The sequence below is a fragment of the Psammomys obesus genome, unplaced genomic scaffold (assembly GCF_907164565.1).
Source record: "Psammomys obesus unplaced genomic scaffold, mPsaObe1.curated_primary_1811, whole genome shotgun sequence".
NCBI lineage: Eukaryota > Metazoa > Chordata > Mammalia > Rodentia > Muridae > Psammomys > Psammomys obesus.
The window spans coordinates 15,739,418-15,759,594 of NW_026596109.1; the positions used below are offsets into that span (position 1 = coordinate 15,739,418).

The 20,177-nt window shown below is 41.2% G+C and overlaps 1 protein-coding gene and 1 pseudogene across 1 annotated transcript in view; one reads left to right on the forward strand and one right to left on the reverse strand.

Moving 5' to 3' along the window:
- The window catches only part of Acyp2 (acylphosphatase 2), a 136,623-nt gene that overhangs the window by 107,742 nt on the left and 8,704 nt on the right, over nucleotides 1-20,177 (forward strand). The gene's annotated exons all lie outside the window — the stretch shown is intronic.
- Nucleotides 744-5,158, reverse strand: LOC129692381 (60S ribosomal protein L24-like; annotated as a pseudogene).

Sequence of the window (20,177 nt, forward strand, 5' to 3'; positions counted from 1 at the left end):
AGTACGAAAAGGAAAGATACAGAAGGCAAAACTAAATGGAGCTCCCAGGTTCCTAAACTGTCTCCTACATTTCTGTGCCTCACTCTGACTTCCGTGGTGCGCTCTCATACACACCCATACATCATACAGACAGGAATAAATTTAACAATTCAGTTTGAGAAAAAGATGCGTGTGTGTCTGCTGCTGTGGATGATGTAGCAGAGAGGAAGGCTCATGATGCAGAACATGGAAGGGGTAACAGAGAATAAGGACTCAGGATGCAGGGTATGGAGGGGGTTAGTAAAGGAATCCCTGGAAAGCGAGAGGAGCTAGAGCCTCAGTGCAGCAGGGGTCACATGACAACTTCACCTTTTATAACTGGCAGGAAGGCGGGGTGTGAGGGTGGGCGCATGGGTGACGCAAAGGATAACGAGGTCCATGGAATTATCTTCAGATTGCGTTGATATTCTCAGAAAATGTGACAGCAAGATTGTGGACGAAGCATGAGGACCTGACAAGAGAGTATGGCAACCTGAGAAGACAGAAGAGAGTGTGACAGAATTATAATGAGACTACATGGGTGGCCAGACTATGGGGTGATGTTCAGACAAAATTAAAGTTATGAATCTGAAGCTAAGTCCATCAGCATGTCTGTGAATCTTCCTCCAGCCCCAAGCAGTCTACAGGTGCACTGTGAAAAAGCAGAGCCGTATCAAGTCAGAGCTGAAGCAGGAATGACAAGAGTATGATTATAATCATTGGCTTTAGAATTTAAGCTGGAAGGACGTGGACGCGTGGAGGAGAGGGCCAGTAAAAAGGTGGTCTGCTCTGGAGCAAGAGCCAGGATGCTGATGGGTTACAAAGGTGAAAGGTCGTGGGGTGGCAGGAGGTTTGCCAGAATCCCACTCTTCTGTCCATGTTAGGTTATCGTGAGGCTGGTTGAAGTAAAGGTTGTTGCGGGCTGGACGTGAGTGAAATATGAGGCCAGGGTTAGACGTATCCTCAGTGTTCGTATTAAAATCACTGAAAGAGAAGACCAGAGAGAAGCAGGACTGAGCTCAGAACCAGCATTCTTGATAAATGTTGGGAACGATATGTGTCTAGCAGTAATTCAAGGTGGTCTGACTCATCAGGATATTCAAAGCTGTGTCTGTGTTGTCGAGCTAAGGAGCAGGACCACCACTTCTGGGCAAACATTGGCTAGTAGGAAGGCAGACACTCAGAATTTCATATTTCTAATGCTACAGACCCTGTTATATGCTGTTTTATTTTCTGTAAAGAGCCTACAAGAAGACCACACACATATACACTAGGCAATAAAAAAAATAGGGGCCATATATCCCTTTTAAAATTAAAAAAAGGCAATTCTGATAATACTCTGCCATTGTTTCCTTTCCGGGTTCCATTCTGCTGCTGTCCCAGGGTAGGAACAAGAAACCACTGAAAATATCAGTTACAACCCCTAGGGCTGAAACGTGCTTCTTGTGTTTCATTGTTTCTGTTTTATTACTTTTATAATTAGCAAACAGAACTAATGCAATCAGAATGCAATCAATAGAGAAAAAGAGACTGGGGCAAAGGAAGGAAAGAAAGAGGCTTCTTTGGAAGACTTCAGTTCAGTTACACATCTATCTTCACACAGAATTGTCAGCATATTTAAAATCTCCAGGAAACAAAACAGAAAAACAAAACAAACAAAAAAGCATGATGCTACAAAGGTAAAACAAATGTAAGAGGGAAGAAAAGAGCCTGTGAATTTAAAAAAAAAAAAAAAAAGCCATGTGATTCTTTGACTTACTCAAATATTGTTACTTAGTTTTAACTTGTGTTGAAAGAAGTCCCTCACAGGCCTCTTGATTTCTTTAAACAGCCTTGTTTGTTCAGAACTATTGTTCGTTGGACTCGCCTCCCAGTTTAGGAACCCAAGAAATTGAAAAGAATGTTGGTAGGCCAGAGAAGAAACACATTGTTATTTTTCTGTTTCACATAAGAAAGCCTATTAAACTGTTTGTAAAAGGAATGATTACATAGAAACCTTAAGTGGTTTCTGGAGTGGCTTTATTGCTGTGGCAGAGGCTCTTGCCTCTTAGAAAGATCATATAGATCATATAACTGTAGGAAGGGGGTATTGCTAGGATGTAGGTACTGGTTTACCTTAGATAAATTAATAATGATGGTTAACTGTTTTCTAATGTGCCGGCACAGTGGTACAGGTAACTGCCCCCTAACGATGTAATATACTGAAGGTCTGTGAAGTCCTGGCCCAGCTGCTTTGCCCCAAGGTGGCAGAGGCAGATGGCAGGGCTAACCCAAGTTAATGGCTAACTTGGTGAGGCAGAGTCACAGGCCCCTGACTAGACCCATGCCCAAAAGAGTGTGTTGTGAATGTAGCAGGGGGGCAAACTGTCACGCTGTTAAAGTGTTCGTATTACATGGTGCTTAAATATCAGCCTTTATGCCAGTTGTTTGTTTTAAAATTTCTCAGAATTCACAAAAGTATAACTAAATAAACTAAACAACGAGTGCTTTTAAAATACAACAAAACATAAGTATACATTTAGATGGCAAGTTGTTTTAAAATGATCTATAATTTTGACTCAGGACAGGAGGTAGGGAAGCTATAAAAGACACTGGATGCAGTGGAGGAAAGTGGGATTTTTGACTGAATATTAGATTTAAAAAAAATGCTTATGATGTGTGTCTGTCTGTCTGAATGTGTGTGGACCATGTGTTGTGCTTGGTGCCTTGGGAGGCCAGAAGAAGGCATTGAACCCCCTGGAACAGGAGTTGCAAACGGCTGTGAGCAAGCATATGGGTGCTGGGAACCATCAGGCCCTCTGCTAAAGTGGTATGTGCTCTTAACTGCTGAGCCATCTCAGCCCCAGGGAATGTTAAGTTTTTAATCAAATTATATGAATGGAGAAATGGAGGAAAGGAAAGCAAAAAATGTTAAGTGGCCAGAAAGACACATGCATGCACACCTGAATGCATTCACACATAAAACACGCAGAGCCATTTAATCCTAATGTTCCTTCTGTATTTTACTCTATGTATGAAAATTCTTATTAGAATGAGAGCCAGCATATAATTACTGTCCTCTGTTTAGAGAGCAAGCCTTTTGCCAACTGAGCCATCTTACTGGCACAAAGTGTTTTGTTGTTTTGGGTTTGGATGGTGCTGGGGGTTGAACCCAGGGCGTGGATTATGTTAGGCAAGTGCATTATTACTGTGCTGTTTCCCAGCCCCACAAGCACCATACTCGGCAGATGATGAAAAGCAACAAAGAGGGAGGAAAGAACACAGGTATAATCTGTTGGACTTTGGGCAAATACTTAGCCTATTTGGTCCTAGGTTTTCTTCATCTGTTTTATGCATGTTGTCCTGTAAGGGGTGATATTATGATTAAGTTGGCGACATGCATTGCAGAGATTATGTTATCTGATTGTAATTATCCCTTGTCCCAGAGCCATTCTATCATTAAAGCACAGAGAAAGAGAGAGGGGAAAGGTGTCTCTTGAAAGAAGGGTCATAATATTAGCAATTTGCTGTTAAAAAATGTAGTCCAAGAACCAGCCACATTGCCCTTACCTGGAGCCTTCCCTGATTTCTCTGAACTGGATCCTGCATCTTAGCAAGGTCCTTGGGCAATTTACCTATACATGAAAGCTGAAGGAGCTTAGAACTGTCACATGGCTCAGTGGTAAATGTGGTTGCTGCCAAGACTGATAGTCTGAGTTCAATTTCATTGCCTCACGTGGTAGGAGAGAGCTGACTCCTGTAAACTACTCTGTGCCACACATGTGCTGGTGTCACACCCATCCACATGCTGAGGAAGCAGAGGAGACTCGGTAGGACGCCTTCTGCCTTCTAGCCAAAGGGACGCTATAGAAGATGAAAGTCAGGCTGAGGTGCTTATCTGATGACTTTTTCTGTTCTGGCTCAAACTGCATAGAGAGTATCTGAGGGTGGACTAAGAAAGCCAAGAGCACATTTCCGACCTTAGACCTGTGCTCCCACTTGCAAGAGGCAGCAGAGTACGGACAGAGCAGCTGCAGTGTGCTGAACATAGGGGGCCCGAGCTAGCACTCTGAGCCGCCCTTGATTCTCACAGTGAAAAGATGCAGCAACCATCATTCAAAGGCTGGCTGGGAAGCTAGCATAGGGAGGGAGGGTGTGTTTACAAACACCCCAGGCTGGTCAGCAATGACAGTCATTGACTACCAGAATCCAAGAGCTTCCCCGAACTGTGCAGAATCAACGAAAAAGGACCCCTGGCCCTCATCAACCAGGGACTTAAGAATCAAGGCCACCAAGGTGCCAAAGATGCAGATTGAGAAAAGGGCTTTGCCATGGAGCTTAGGGCAATTTTCTTCTCCCCCACAGCCAGATCACTAATCCTTTCCCCTCCACATACCCAGACCCAGTCATGGAGAAAGATTGAGGAAAACATTAAAGTTCTGGCTATTTATCCAAACAAGAAGAATCCCTTTAAAAGGCTGCTACAGAACCATAATGAATTTTCCACAAAAGGTAGTATTTTAAAAAATATACAGATACAAAACTTGCAGAAAACACAAGGATAAAAACTCAATAGTAGAATGTGATATATATATATATATATATATATATATATATATATATATATATATATATATATATATATATATATATCTTTTAGCATTAGAAACATCTTTAGTTTAAATTCTGTTTTATCAAATTTGTGTTTTCCACCCACTCAGGGAGCAGAGACCTTCATAGGCTTCACAATCTTTTGTTTAGGTGCTGCCTTTGTGGGTGCCTTGGCAGCAGCCATTGCTGTCTTCTTTGAGGCCTGCTTAGCCTCTTTTGCTTCCTTGGCAGCCCTGATGGCCTACTCTCACTGAGATTTCCTAACTTCTGGTTTCTGATTCCTCTTAATCATTCTATCAGCAAGAGATGCACCAGTGATGGCCCGCTGGAATTTGACTGCATGGTGGCTCTTTTCATTTGGTCTTCTGACTGTCCCTTCTTGTGCTTTCTTCTGTGGAAGACAGTCCAGTTTATTCCTTATGGAAAGGAATGTGGACTCGAATTTTGCATTAAGAAACTGGGAAACCTTCTGGTCGGTCCTGGCGTAGCGCCACATGTGTCCAGGATAGATCTTGTAGCCACTGAAGCTGCACATCTCGACCTTCATGATGATAGCTGCCAGCCGGCCTGAGAAAAGATGGAGAAGAACGATTTTATCTTTCTTAATTCACGACAGTGTGTGAAAAATAAAGTAGCAATATCAAACACTTAGAGAACAGCAATGCGGTTGTACATGCTTCCTGCCACGATGACAATAGATTAAACCTGTGAATATAAGCCAGCCGCAATTAAATGTTTTTCTTTATGAGAGTTGCTGTGGTCATGGTGTCTCTTCACAGCAATAAAACCCTAAGGCAGAAGTCAGTACAAGGACTACAAGGACTATGGTATCACTGTGATAGGCCTGACCATGCTTTCTTTGGAGGAATGTGGGTTTTTGAAAGCAATAGAATGTTCTAAGCGTTACTTAACGGGTCGTCCTAGTAAGTAACACAGAACGCCAGCGGTGCTGAGGGTGATTTGAACTGTGGGAACCTGGCTCAAGCGGTCTCAGAGGAGAAGAATGTTAGTATGTGGCCTAGAGACTGTTGTTGTGATTTTGTGGTGAAGAATGTGGCTGCTTGTCTGAAAGAAAAGTCTGCCTGAGGCCAAATTAAAGAGTTTTGGATTAATGGCATTGGCACAGGAAATTTCAAAACAACCTAGTATTGATTCTGTCTTGTTATTAGTGTTCACTCTTTTTGAAGATCTATAATGAAAAGGAGCAAGCTGAGCAAGTGAAAATACAAAATGTACAGTTCAAGGAGAAAAGGAGCACCAGGAAGTGGAATAGAGCTAAACCCTGTGTTCAAGGAGATAAACAAATTAAGAAAAGCCTGATATTAAATGGAATAAAGGGCATGGTGACCTCAGGGCAAGACCCCACCTTGCTAAGCTTCCAAGTTATGAAAAGGAATTAAAGAAAAGGTTAGACCCAGCTTTGGTGGTTCATGCTTTAAAGCATCCAGAGGCAAAGGCAAGTAGATCTCTGAATTTGAGGCCAACAGATCTGGTTTCAGGACAGCCACGCTTAGGCAGTGAAGGAAACCAATGAAAATAGAAAGCTAGTGAAGATGTAATTGAACAATGGACCATGTCCCAGCCCTAGAAAGCAGGAGAATTTGGCATCTTCATCCGTGTGGTTCTGGCTTTAGAGTCAAGAGTAAAAGACAAAGATTGTGGAACCTCCCTCTATGCCTAAGGAAAACTGCTTAGCACCAGCATGTGTCAGGGGCATCCCTATAGAAGGCCTAGAGAGACCATGGCATGAAGCTGTGAAGGTGAAGCTTGGATCACCCTGGAGACTCCAAGTTGTTGGAGATGCCAGAGTCGTGGGATAGCTGCCGAGCAAAGCTGCTAACAGGAAGTAGAACTAGCCCATGAGAAAGAGTGTGGCAGTCAACAAAGCTGGAGTTGGAGATCTGAAGAGAGCTTTGACATCGGACATGGACATGCAGAGTTTAGTGTTGGTCTAGCTGGTTTTCAGTCTCGCTTTGGTCTGTATTTCCCGACTATGCTCCCTTTCTTCCTGTATATGTTGGAAGTGTGTGAACCAATTTTTTATCTTGATTTTAAGGGGGATTATAGTTAAGAGACTGCAGGAATCTCACTCAGAAAAGACTTTGCACTTTGGACTTTTAAACAAGATTGAATTTGTTATAGACTGTGGGGATTTTTGAAGTTGGACTCAATGCATTTCTGCATTCTGATATAACTCTAAGCCTATGAAGGCCAGGGAGCAGAATTTGGTGGTTTGAATGAAAGCGGTCCCCATAGGCCCACAGGAAGTGGCACTATCAGAAGGTGTGGCCTTGTTGGAGGAAATAGTCACTGGGGATGGGCTTTGAGGTCTCAGATGCTCAAGCCACACCCAGTATGACAATCACTTCCTGCTGCCTGTGGACACAGTCTCAATTAAATGTCTTCCTTTATAAGAGTTGCCATGGTCATGGTGTCTCTTTACTCTAAGATGTGTGTGTGTGTGTGTCCTCCCCCTGAGGGGGGGAGCAGCTTTACCAGGCCACAGAGGAAGACAATGCAGCCAGTCCCAATGAGACCTGATAGGCTAGGGTCAGAGGGAAGGGGAAGAGGTCCTCCCCTATCAGTGGACTTGGGGAGGGGTATGGATGGAGATGAGGGAGGAGGGTAGGATAGGGAGGGGATAAGGGAGGAGGCTACAGCTGGGATACAAAGTGAATAAACTGTAGTTAATATAAAAATAAATAAATTTAAAAAGAAGATGTGTATGTGTGTGTATAATCTGTTGTAGATATAACAAGAGCTAGGTTAAAGAGCTATCTTTATCTGCTTCTGTACTATTTGACTTGTTATAATCCTTATTTTTATATATTTTTAATTTAAAAATGTTTTATAAGCCCGGTAATAATCCCTGGCTTAGAAATGGACCCTATTAGAAGACCAACAGAGACAACTGGCCCAGTCCCATGAGACTGAGACAACTAGGGAGCATACATGGCCTGGATCTAGGCTCTCCGACATAAGTGGCTGATGGGCAGCTTGGTCTTCATATGGGGTGCCTGGCGAGTGGGGGGGGTGCTGTTTCTAACATGGACTCTATTGCCTGCTTTTGGATCACTTCCCCCTGGAAGCACTGCCTTGCCTGGCCTCAGAGAATGGGAGGATATGATCAGTCCTGATGTGACTTGATGTGCTGCGGAGGGTTGATCCTGGGAGGGGGCTCCCCTTTTCTGGGGGAAAAGGGAGAGACTGGGAGGGGAGGGGGGAGGAGGCCCCCTTGGAATATAAAGTAAATAAACTGAAATAATAATAAAAGCAAATAAAGGACGAAAGAACATAATAGGAAAAAGGAAGAAGAAAAGAAAGAAGTGCACCCTATTAAATGATACGATGCCTGAAAGCTAAGAGAGTTTCCATTTGGCTCAGTAGGAATTCATCAGAAGCTTGGGTGTGAAGGAAAGAGATAAGATAGAGCAATACCAAAGGATAACTCAGTGAAAACTTTTTTTACTTTTGAATGAAAAAGCCTTGGGCATCCCAAATTAAGGAGTGGGAAACCATAGGAAGGCAAAGTTTGGTTCAGGCTGGTGGGAATTACAGCAGTAGAACAAGGGCCTGGGGACTTGAAACTGGGGGAGCCAGAACTTTCCTAGAATTGGGTTATTTGGTAGAAGTTTAACTGTGACTGTTTACTGATAGATAAGCCCCTTTATAAACTCTGTCAACAGAGGCTCCCCTGTTGAGGTCATTATAAAAAATAAGAGGAACTGAGACCCCTGTGGCTTTGTGTGTCTACCCAGGTCTAAGGAATGTGAGAATAGGTTTCTGAAGAAGAACTAACAACCTTTTCCATTTTACCAGTGGGTTGCACTGGTAAAAGGATTGTGGGCAAAAGCATTTTCTCAGCCAGTTTTCTTGGTGTAGGTCAGAGGGGCCACAAGAGTAGCTATTTCTGCAGCTGGGAAAAAGGCTCAGGAGGATCTTCCTGGAATTGGTTCTCATTTCAGAGTCAAAAATAGCTTTGAAATGCTGTGCTATTTGGAATTGGGGTCTATTCATTCAAGAGCATCTGTCGGTAGCTCTTAGAAATTAGTTGAAATTCAAATAAAGTCCAAGTAAGACTTATATTACACTCATCAATTTCAACTTTAAAAAACACTTATAAAACCCATCCTGAAGTTACTGTCACAGCCTGCAACATGATAAGAAAGTCTTAGTCTTCTGCTCACCATGGTTACTTTGAACGTAAACCACAACGTTAAATTTCTCTTAAAGCATTCCTTCTTGCCTACCTGAACTTTGCAAGTGAGATTCATTTTCATATTCAAAAGTTTAAATATGAATTCCACCAAAGAGTTCTACATGTTGCTTTTGTTTATTCCACAGCTGTCTTAGTTGGAATGAAGCCAGTGGACTATTCAAATCATAAACCCTGGATTGGGTACATGAATTATCTTTGTCTTCATTCAGTTTTGGTAAATGAGGTCTCTGACTTGCGTGCTGTGAGGACGCTTCTTCTATTGTTTACATGTGACTCCATAAAGAACCTAAGATGCTCCTGAGATGGTGGACCAGGGTTTGCCTCTTTGCGCTAAGAAGAAGGGGAGTAACATGATAGGGACACCCAGAGGCAGCTCCAGAGGCACAGGCGGCATCAGGAGCCCAAAGGGCTCTGCCATCGTACAGTCATTATCTTTCTAATTTTACTTCCTCTTCTCCCATATATGTTGAAAAACACAATAAAAGCTATAATATATTAAATATACTAAAAATTTAATGTTCCATGACAATTTTATTTCTGAAAAAATATTAACAGTGGTTTTCATTTTGGTTGTTTCCTCTGTGCCTAATACACACAGTGAGTGGAGTTACTATTCCATCTATCTCTAAGTAGCAACTTTTTCCCACCTGGGAAATGGAGTCATTCTAAATTTTAATGACTGTATGGTGGTATGCTGGATTATAACTCATTGGACAGTTTGTTTATAGTTTTTTTCTGCTATAAATACTTGTTCTTATGCACCTAATTTACTTGAATTTCTTATGTGAATGGGATTTTTTTATCCTCCGCCTCTTTATCTCTTGGCTTGACTATTTTTAAAAATCTGATTAAGCTGTTTGCTATACATGCTAACTTTCTGTGTCATCATGAATATTTCATAGTTGTGTTTCTCATTATAATTCATTTTTCAATATTAAAATTATTTTTCTTGCTGGTTTTGTACAACTTATTTTATTTTAATTTCCATTTTTTATCACAAACTTTTGAAAGATATCTGTCCATCTAAAGACTTCATAAATATTTGATTGTTTTTTTCTGAACTTGGAAAGAATTAAAGGAAATGGTTCACTTTTTAGTTCACTATTGGCTTGATTTGGTATTCCATTTAAGAGCTTATTCAAGTCACTTCTTTTGTTGTTTTGTATTCAGATGTTAGCCAGTTATTCTAGAAATTGCTGGGGTGTAATTATGCTGTTTCTCTTTTTTTTTTTTTTTAACAGAGAAATAGAATTTTTATTACACTGAAAGGTAAACTTGATACACCTGTAATCTTTCCACCTGAAAATTAGAAAATATTAGAGACAAATTGTTGAAACAAGGCACAATTTTTCCATACTGTGACATGATTCCAGTTACGAAAAGAATTTAATGAAAATGTAAAACACAAAAATAGAAGTCTGAGATTTCTAAAACCATGTATGTAAAAAGTCCCTAACTGGTCATGATTGTTTCTGTCTAGAGAACAACACTGATAGATGAACAGTGATAAGACCATTAGGGCAACTTCTCATCTCCAGTGACTCTCCTTCAAAAGCAGGCAGCATGGGGCAAAGAGGTTTTACATTTTCCAGAAGAGCCAATTTTTAAAAATTATTTATGTATTTACTTATTTTATGTATTTATTTAGTTTTAGTTTTTTAAGACAAGGTTTCTCTGTGTGTATCCCTGGCTGTCCTGGACTCGATTTATAGACCAGTTCTAGGGTGGCCTAGAACTTACAGCAGTCTGCCCACCTGTGCCTTCCAAGCGCTGGCACTAAAGGCGTGTGCCGCCACAGCCAGCTACAAGCCAAATTTTTATCATAGTTTTTCCATCATCTGTTAAATGAAGGGAAAGAATATTCTTCTGGCCCTGACTTCTCAGAAGGAAGTAGGAGGTCATGCTTAACCCTTATCTGGAGACCTGTTCTTGCAGTGGGTTGGGCTGTCCATCATTTGGAGAGGGGTGGGGAACGGTTTCCTTACACTCTCTCCTTCATGTCACTAGGCACTTTCTAAGTAGGCATTTTCCCCAATATTAGAGCTGCAGATAATATACTATATTTATTTCTATATGTCCCATACTGCCTGCCACCCCTCCTGGCTGGGGATTGAGCACAGAGTTTCATCTATGCACCAACACACACTCTACCATTGATCTGTTCTCAGTCATGCATTATTTATTTAATTATTGTAATAATTAGTGTGCTTTATGACAGGATTTTTGGAGGGCTAAACTAACTTTAACTCATAGCCTTTTTGTTATTGTAAAATTGTATTATTTTCTTATGAAAGAAGGGGGAGATGAAAGACCTGGAGAGGACAGGAGCTCCACAAGGAAAGCAACAGAACCAAAAAAAATCTGGGCCAAGGGGTCTTTTCTGAGACTGATATTCCAACCAAGGACCATTCATGGAGATAACTTAGAATCCCTGCACAGATGTAGTCCATGGCAGCTAAGTCTCCAAATGGGTTTCCTAGTAAGGGGAACACGGACTGTCTCTGGCATGAACTCAGTGGCTGGCTCTTTGATCACCTTCTCCTGAGCGGGTAACAGCCTTACCAGGCCACAGAGGAAGACAATGCAGCCAGTCCTGATGAGAACTGATAGGCTTGGGTCAAAGTTGAGGAGGAGGACCTCCCCTATCAGTGGACTTGGAGAGAGGCATGGGAGGAGATGAAGGAGGGAGGGTAGGATTGGGAGAGGATGAGGGAGGGGGCTACAGCTGGGATACAAAGTGAATAAATTGTAGCTAATTTAAAAAATAAATTAATAATAAAAAAGAAATTGTATTATTTTAAAAATTGAAAATAACCTGGTAAAAATTAATTTCCTATTAATAAAAAAACTTCAAATTTTCATCATGTTTTACATATCCAATACATTTTAAAATATTTTGTAACTGTCATATATAGACTATCACCCTATTTAGATTGCATTTTATATGTCACGTGTATGAGTGTTTGTACATATGTGTACCACATACATGCCTGATGGCTGCAGAGGTTAGCAGGGGATGTTGGGTCCTCTGAGCAGGAGTTTTGGAGTGTTGTGAACCACCATTTGGGTGCTGCAAACCAAACCTGAGTCCTTTGCCAGAGCAACCACTGCTCATCACTGCTGAGCCATCTCTTCAGCCCCTGTTTTACTAATTTAAAAAGAATTTGCTCTTAACCTTTTTATTGTATTATTTAGCTGGTGGTTATTATGATTAAGACCTTAATTGTGTTAAATTCATAATAATGCAATCAGTCTCACAAACTCTTCTAAACTAACAAATTTAGTAGATGGCAAGGATTTCTAGACATGAAGGCTGAGGTAGTCATGCTCTATCTCATCTTTTCATTGCATTGCTCCACTGGCAGAGTGAATGCCCGGGGGATGGCTGTGGCACTTACTGTGTCCTGCCACAAGCACTAGACTGGAGAGTCAGAAAGGTTGCATCAAACTTTTGGTCCCTTACCTGAAGAGGTCATCTGTGAAACACCTCTTCTTAACCTGTGGTTCAGGTACCGTACTGGGCACTCCATAGAAGCCATCATGGTCAAGACTTAGAACAAGCCTATAAAGTACACAGATATGTCCCCACTTTGTTATGCTTTTACAAATTGGAGGTTTGTGGTGACCTTGACTACGTAAGACTATGAGCACAGTTTCCCCAATGATATGTATTATGTGCGTGGTATGTTTGTGCCTTGGTGTGACATTTTGAATTTGTTTTTACATTTATATGTGTTTTTGTGTATATGTGTACATGCCACAACACATATACGGAGATCAGAGGACAACTTATAAGAATGGGTTTCCTTCTTCAACCATGTGCCTCCTGAGGGTTAGTCCTCAGTCATCAGGTTGGCGGCAAGTGCCCTCACCCGCTGAAACATCCCAGCAGCCCCAGTGAAACCTTTGATAATTCTCAGAAGCTTCAGTTTTTAAAATTATTTTTGTATCTGTTATGGTGATCAGTGATCAGTGACTTCTGATGTTACTGTTGTGTTGAAATAATTAAATATCAGAGTTGAGGAAACCGAAATTAGCAGTATAGCCTTCCCATGATAGGCCTGAAGATGCAGTAAGGAATGGAACACTGAGGTGTCTCTCTGTACTGGCCTCTGTGTGGCTGTGGCTCTTGACTTTTGTGACCTGGTAGACTTATTTTCCAGAAAGTAGACAGACCTTGAACTTTACTTGAATCTGCTAGAAACTAGGGAATGATCTAGTAGCTGGACCAGCTTATCTGCATTCTTATTTTATGCACACACGTAACTTCCTTTCTTGGTCTCAGTAAATCTAAGAGAAGACAGTCCTGAGGGCACTCTGCATTCTCCCTGTCCCTGCCTTAAAACACTATCAGCCCTTTGAGATCTCAGTGGGTTAAGTAATTTATCCAAAATTATCTAAATGGTAAATAATGAAGAAATGCTTGCTCTGGATAGCCAGTGGAGTCGGCATTCTGATTATGTCATTCCTGGGACATGATTTACCAGGGTCGCTTCGTCTTCCTAATCTGTATGTATAAAAGAGTTAAATAAAATAATCCAATTTTTACAGACCAATCCTGTTGATAAATGTGTATTCTAAACATCTTAAAGATTGCAAATTGCTTGACAACAGCCATACTTATCTTTATCCTTATCTTAAGTTGTTCCTATTGTCATCTCCTGGGACCCTAGATTGTTTTTCTGTTATGCAAAATAAAAGTCCAAAGGAAGGTACCCATTCCACAGGAAACACCAATTAACCTCTGCCATCATTAGATATTGCCAAATCTTTATTCCTGACTATTCCTGAGCATATGCAATCCCTCTGTTTCATCCCTAGTCTGTGGAGGAAGGAAGGAAGGGGTGTTTCAACAGTAGTTACAGCAATTATTTTAGGAATTAAAAACAAGAATTTGCAGCACACACAAGTGTTTGGTTTTATCTCTTGAGCTTTTTAAAGATCAGCATCATAGTGAGCTCATAAAATCACTGTTCTCTAAAGTAAAAGAAAAGTCCAGGGATTTAAACATTTCTTGTTGAAAATGACTTAACTTTAGGATATAATTTTTCCCTACTGAATTCTTGCATAAAAGGATGGATAGTGGGTAGAGCAATAAGGAATCAATCTGTTTCTTATAAGCCACTTTGTATGTGGGAAGAGAAAACATTACATAAGCCGGGAGCAGGGTCTAACATAGACACAGTGGAGGAGGAAAGCATCACAGGTTTGTGTTTTCACAGGGATGGTGCATTCAGTATCATGTAATAAGCCAAAATACTTAGGGCAACTGAAAATGTTTAAAAAAATGGCTTTAGTTGAAAATTTTGTTTACCATATTCTACTGGGTTAAACATTCTTGTCTAAGAATAGAAAAAGAAAAATATGTTCACTAAATCCGAATAATAATGTATTTATTTATAATGTGGACCAGTTTTATATTTTCAATGTGATTTTATGGTACTAAAGAAAGTACAGGGCTCAGCTATTTAAAAATGATAACAACACCATGGCAACCTGAACTGAAATGGTCTGGAATTCTCTAAACCATATTAAAGATTCCTAATATTATTTTAAAGTTCTCAGTAAGGTAGGACATGAAAAGAAAATAGAACCTCCCGGCCTACATAACCTTGATTTTACTAAGTGCTCTAATCAAATGTGTTCTGACTCTGATTTGAAATGATCCAGCTCTACTGGACGATGGTAATGTAGCCACTGTCTTCCTGCATTTACTGGACTAAGACTTTTTGTTAATCCTTAAATTGCAGGCCTGGTGGTGCGTGCTTATAATTGGAAACAGGAGAATCAGAAATTTAGGTTGGGCCTTAGCTTCCTAGTAAGCTCGATGCCATCCTAGGCTAAATGAGGCCCTGTCTCAAAAACAGTCGACAGGCATTTCCTCCAGTGTGGAACCTGACATGGAGAAGCCTCAGCAGCTGCTGACTTTGAGAGGGGAACAGCACCAGTGGATGGCCTCTGTCTTCCAATATTAAGTCAATAGATTTTTTTCAAGTTTCTCTAAAATTATGGAATAATTTAGATTGACAAATTCTGTGCTTTCTTTCAGCACACTTGGGCTTGTGCTGGCAGAGAGTCTGATGGCTGCCGCACTGTGGGTGGTGAACACACTCCTTCCTAAGGGATACCAAGCCCGGCAATGATGAAGAAGATTTATAGACACCGACATACTAAACGAATATGGAGTGTCAGTATGTACTGCTTGGTACTAAACATCTAAGCTGTGTTTGGCTTACCTAATAGAATATTTGATAAGAGCAAAGAAGTTCTGGCTTAATATAATTTCTTATTAAGTAACACTTAACCAATAAAATGCAGCATTAAGCATATTCCTAGCTCTGCATAGAATAGGTAGCTCATAAAATAATTGATATACTGCTTATACATACATCTTGTATGTTTATGCAGCATATGTCCTTTCCGTAATAAAAAGTGAAGCTGAAGCTTCACTGACTCACATGATCCCCCTTCCCATCCTTGCATGGAGAAATTCCTTTAAAGAGGTTAGAAACATAAAAGCCCCAGACAGAGTCCTTGTTTTCAAATGTCTAGTCTATCCTTTACAGGAAACCTAAGTTTTCATCCCAGAATGCCAGTGTGCCAGCATAACTTACTGCAATGAGAATGAGCACCTTGGTGGGAGTTCCCAGAGCTTATGCACGTCATGCATGCTTTGTCCAGCTGTCATCACTTGTCTCTCCCACCAGACTAGAGTTACCTGGGGACAGGCAGCCTTCCTATTTGCCCTGCTCGCCTAGCTGAGAGTACAGAATAGGCATTTAATAACTATTATTAAGTAGTTTGTATTTGACACATCTTCTTTTGTGGCTGTTGTAAAATAAATTTTAACTGCAACAAAGATGATACACAATTTGTGATTTATGGTTTTTCCTTCCTTTCTGAGACTCCACTAGAACACACTGAGACCCAGCAATGAAAGGTGTCCAGAGCCAAACACTGGTAGGAAAGGCACAACTCTCAGATCTTTTATTGCACCTGCTAAGGTTGCCCCAAGCCTCAGACGCAAGTTTAATTTATTCCTGGCACACAGAAAAGAGCCTGAAATCAGTGATAGATGGTAGAATGGAAAAGAAGAGAGAAATGAAAATAAAATTCAAATCACAGTTGATTGGCTGTGCAAGATGGCTAACAGCCTGTAGCTATTACAGTCTGTAGCTAATAGCCTGCAATGAGGTTCTGTCAGGTTCCAGGGTGTGGGAGTGGGCAGAGCATGGAAGCAGGTGAGGTTGGTAGGCCTGAACAATCAGCTGGAAGCAGTGGGCATATATGTATTTGAAACTTTCATGCTAAATCACTCAGAGAGGAAAGATGGAGACAGAATTAACCTAGACATCACCAAAGGATCTCAGCAGAGTATGAAGAACTCCCAGTAAGAAGGATTATCCGGCCCGGCAGAGTCCGGTTGTAATTAGCTTTGTTGCAGTTTAAAAGGAAAGGTTCGGTTTCCTGAAATCTCATGCTTCGCATGTCAGAAAGCTTCGTACCCAGATGAACTCAATTTGTCAAATTAAGTAGCATATGTAAAGTAGATGAGGGGTAGGACCGCAGCTGCACAGGTATGTTGATCGGTGCTATGGGCGACATGAATATCTGGATTGATAGGCTCTAAAATGTGCAATTCCCAAGAGAGGTGAAGCTGAGCTGAGAGCGGAGGCTAGACAAAATGTATCTGGGCACTAGAGCAGCAAAGACATATGTGACAGCAGTTACAGGAGGATTTAGAGAAGCTCTTGTGCCCAGTTTTGTGACTTGGGGGTTAATCCTAGACTCTGGAAATAGGGAGTAAAATTTAAAATGAAAAATAGAACTGTATTCTTACAAATGAGAGTTACGATGCCTGGTGAGAAAGCCAGGAAGATTTTGATAGAAAAAAAAAATATGATTGTGGGAAATACTTCAAGTTCTTCATTTTCCCACTACACAAATTCAATTAACAAGAGTTATAAAAAAAATAGTAATTATGCCTTACAAGCTAATTCTTTTCTTTTTTAGAAGAAGTGAGTTATAACAGATGCAAGCAACTTCGTTTTTATGGTTTTCATTTGTATGTTCATTGATTTATAGCCTATGTCCTTCTACAAGGAGCTAAAATTAATCTTGCTAGGAATTTTAGTGTTTTCATTTTCATTTATAATTTCTACCCAGGAGACCCCAGTTTCCCTGGAAATAAAGGAAATATTAACTGCGTATTTTTTATCTCAGTGTCAGACTTAAATTGTGCTTTCAGTATTTTATACGTTTGGAGCTCAATATGACACATTTTGGGGCAGAATATGACATTTTTGGCCTGATCTATGACACATTTGGGGCTGAATGAATGATTGAAAATAAAAGAGTAAGTGTATTCTCAATGATTTTATTCAAACTATTTGTTAGGGCCTAAAATTCTAAATAAAGGGCCGGTGAGATGGCTTTGCACACAAAGCACTTGAACTGTGGCCTCTGATTCATCTGCCTGCAAACTGTTTTCAAAGTGATTGCGGAGGGGGGGGGTGCTTGCATATCGGCACACCCCTCCGAGAGCCGGTCCAGTCCTACCCCTTACTAGATCTGGGGCAACCATCCCTCAACCCAGGAATTCATGGTCACCCACAGGACTGTGGCTGCAGAACCCACTGCCCTTGAGATCCGTGTTCCTATGATGGAAGGACATTGTGTTCCTTCCTTTAATGGAAAGGGGTTTCTAGCAAAGTTGGTAGTAGAACACGAGTCTATAGATACTCTGCCTGCTGTAATTTCCAGTGAGAAAGTCATGGGATTAGAGAAGGGGGAAAGATCACAGCTTTATACATCTGTTATACCATGTTTTGTTCCCTACAGAGAATTTAAAAATATTTGTAAGAACATTTTGAACTGCTAGCAAGAGTGGATATTTAAAAATGAAAATAAGGGTGGGACCTAAGATAGAGCCAGGAAGAAGGCCATAAAAATGCTTACACTAGGACCTCTGCTGTGGGGGGTTGGAGCTTGGCTCTCAATTGTCTAATAGTCTTCCATCTGTTAATGGCATTAGCTTCAATTTAGTTAAGAGCATTTTTGAGGGAAATGGAAAAGTTAGGGTAAAGGGTAAAAACACAGGAGTGTCTGGCCAACTCATTTTTCATTTGGCTTCCTGTAGGAATAGATCTTAACATATCTGGAACAGAGAACATGCTGAACTCTGTGTCCTTAATACAGCCTTCCTCAGTACACTTCTGAGAGAGATGTTCCTAAATATCCAAAGGCACTGAATTCAAAATCTAGGCTGGCTGGAATGGCCGTCGGCAGAACTCTAAAGCTCTGGGGACGCCGTTCTGTCTCCTCTTTCAGAGTCAGACAGCTCAGTGGCTTTATCTGTGCTTGCTGTCTCCATTTCTTTCTTTCTTTCTTTCTTCCTTCCTTTCTTTCTTTCTCTCTCTCTCTCTCTCTCTCTCTCTCTCTCTCTCTCTTCTGTCTCCATTTCTTGCTCCATCATTAGCCCTAAAACAGTTCTAACCTGGCTTCTACTTCAACCAAATCACTGATGCTGTATTGCTAAGGTTTCCAAACCACTTTTCAGTTTATGTTTTACTTGGCCTCAGCAGCATTTGGAAATTGACTTCTGTGTCCTAATATCAATCTCTGTGCCCATGGTTTTCCTAATGCTACTTTTTTTCTTTTTTTTTTTTTTTTTTTTTTGGCCATCTTGGCTGTTCCTTCACCTGTGTGTTTCTGCTCCTCTCCTGTTGGCATAGAAATGCCAATTCCTTCAGATATGAGGAAAGGGCTCTGGCAAAACCATAGACTGAAACTGCACACTAGCAACAAACAAAAGTCATCTACCCCTTCTGAATCCTACAGCGTGTGATTTTAGGAAGTTCTTGTTAACTGAACAACAGCAGCAGAGCATGCTGTGCTGTGTTAACCTGGTCAGCGTCCAGTCCGCGCCAGCGTTAGGGCTTGCCTTGAAGTGAAGATTTCAAATGTAATTTATGTTTTGCAGTCAGTGATGTTTATGTGAAATTCGAACATTGACCTGAGTTACACGGGCCAAGGTCAGTGACTCCGAGACATCCATGGCTCTCAAGCTAACAGTACTGGCAGGGGCTCCCTGCTGTGCCCATGTCTGAGAGTGATTTCAGTGGTAGCCTCCTTGCTCCCTGTAGAATGCATTTCAGAGAAGTTCGAGTAATTCCCTACATTTCCTCCGACCAAGCATGAGGATTGCAAAGTCCACTTCCGCTGCTACCACGCTAGTCAAAGTGAGGACATACCTGCCCCTTTGCCACAGGAGCCAGAGGCGACAGTCAGAGCCTCACCGGTTCTGCCTTCCTTGTTCCTAGGCCCTTTAACTGATGGCAGTTTCTCAGAACACTGGTCACGGTATTTTTCCAAGACTTACTTGTTGAAGAGGTTGCAGGGTATGACATTCTATACCACAGCTGAGAAGCACTTCTGCCAAGACTAAGAGGCAGGATGAGTGAAATTTCCCTAGAAGTATGTGGCTCTGGGGATCCCGGAGCTTTCCAAATGGGCAGAGCCAGATAAAAGTTACTTTCAGTAACAGTCAGTAAGAGCCTAGTTTGTGGCCTAGATGGTCCATTAAGTGATTGGCAGCCAACCATTCTCCTCAGTCTTTTCAGGAGCTCTGTGATGACATGGTAGTAGCCCCTGGCCTCGGGTTAGTGATGCATGACCTGGGGTTTCCTGGATGATCAGCTGACACATTTTGAGACCTGCTATCAAAATACCACTTAAACATTTATTATCTTATAATAAAGTATTGTTTGTCCACATATCACTGAACAAAGAATCCTGCGTGAGAAGAGAGAAGAGCAAAAAGGTTACGCACCATCTTTCCATTATTAATGCTAGCTTAAAAGCTTGAGATTGGCAAGCACCACATTAGCGTTTAATTCATTCGCTGTCTTTTCTCACTGTCTGCTTCCTTGCATCCGCCTGTGTTTTATTCCAGTGCAGCAGAGATGGCTGGAAGGATAATTCCACCCACTTCAGTCCCAGGAAATAGAACTGCTATGAATTATTGATAGTGTTGGCCTTTTAGTGCTTTATTTCACCTCCCTGTTTCAGTCAAGGATATTAGTTAGATGGCATTTATTATATCATCCTGGAAACTTGCTTTCCTACCTTCTGGAGGAAATACTTGCTTGAATTGCAGGGGAGGCAGCGTTGCTGCTTTCTGTTTCCACATATGATTTCTCTCTACATTCTACTCTTTGTGGCTTCGATCAATGGGAATGCTCCTGAGATGCCTGAATTGTAACTTGAGGGCAGCGAAACCTGTGGTGGATGGGTTTTCTATACACACACACACACACACACACACACACACACACACACACACACACAC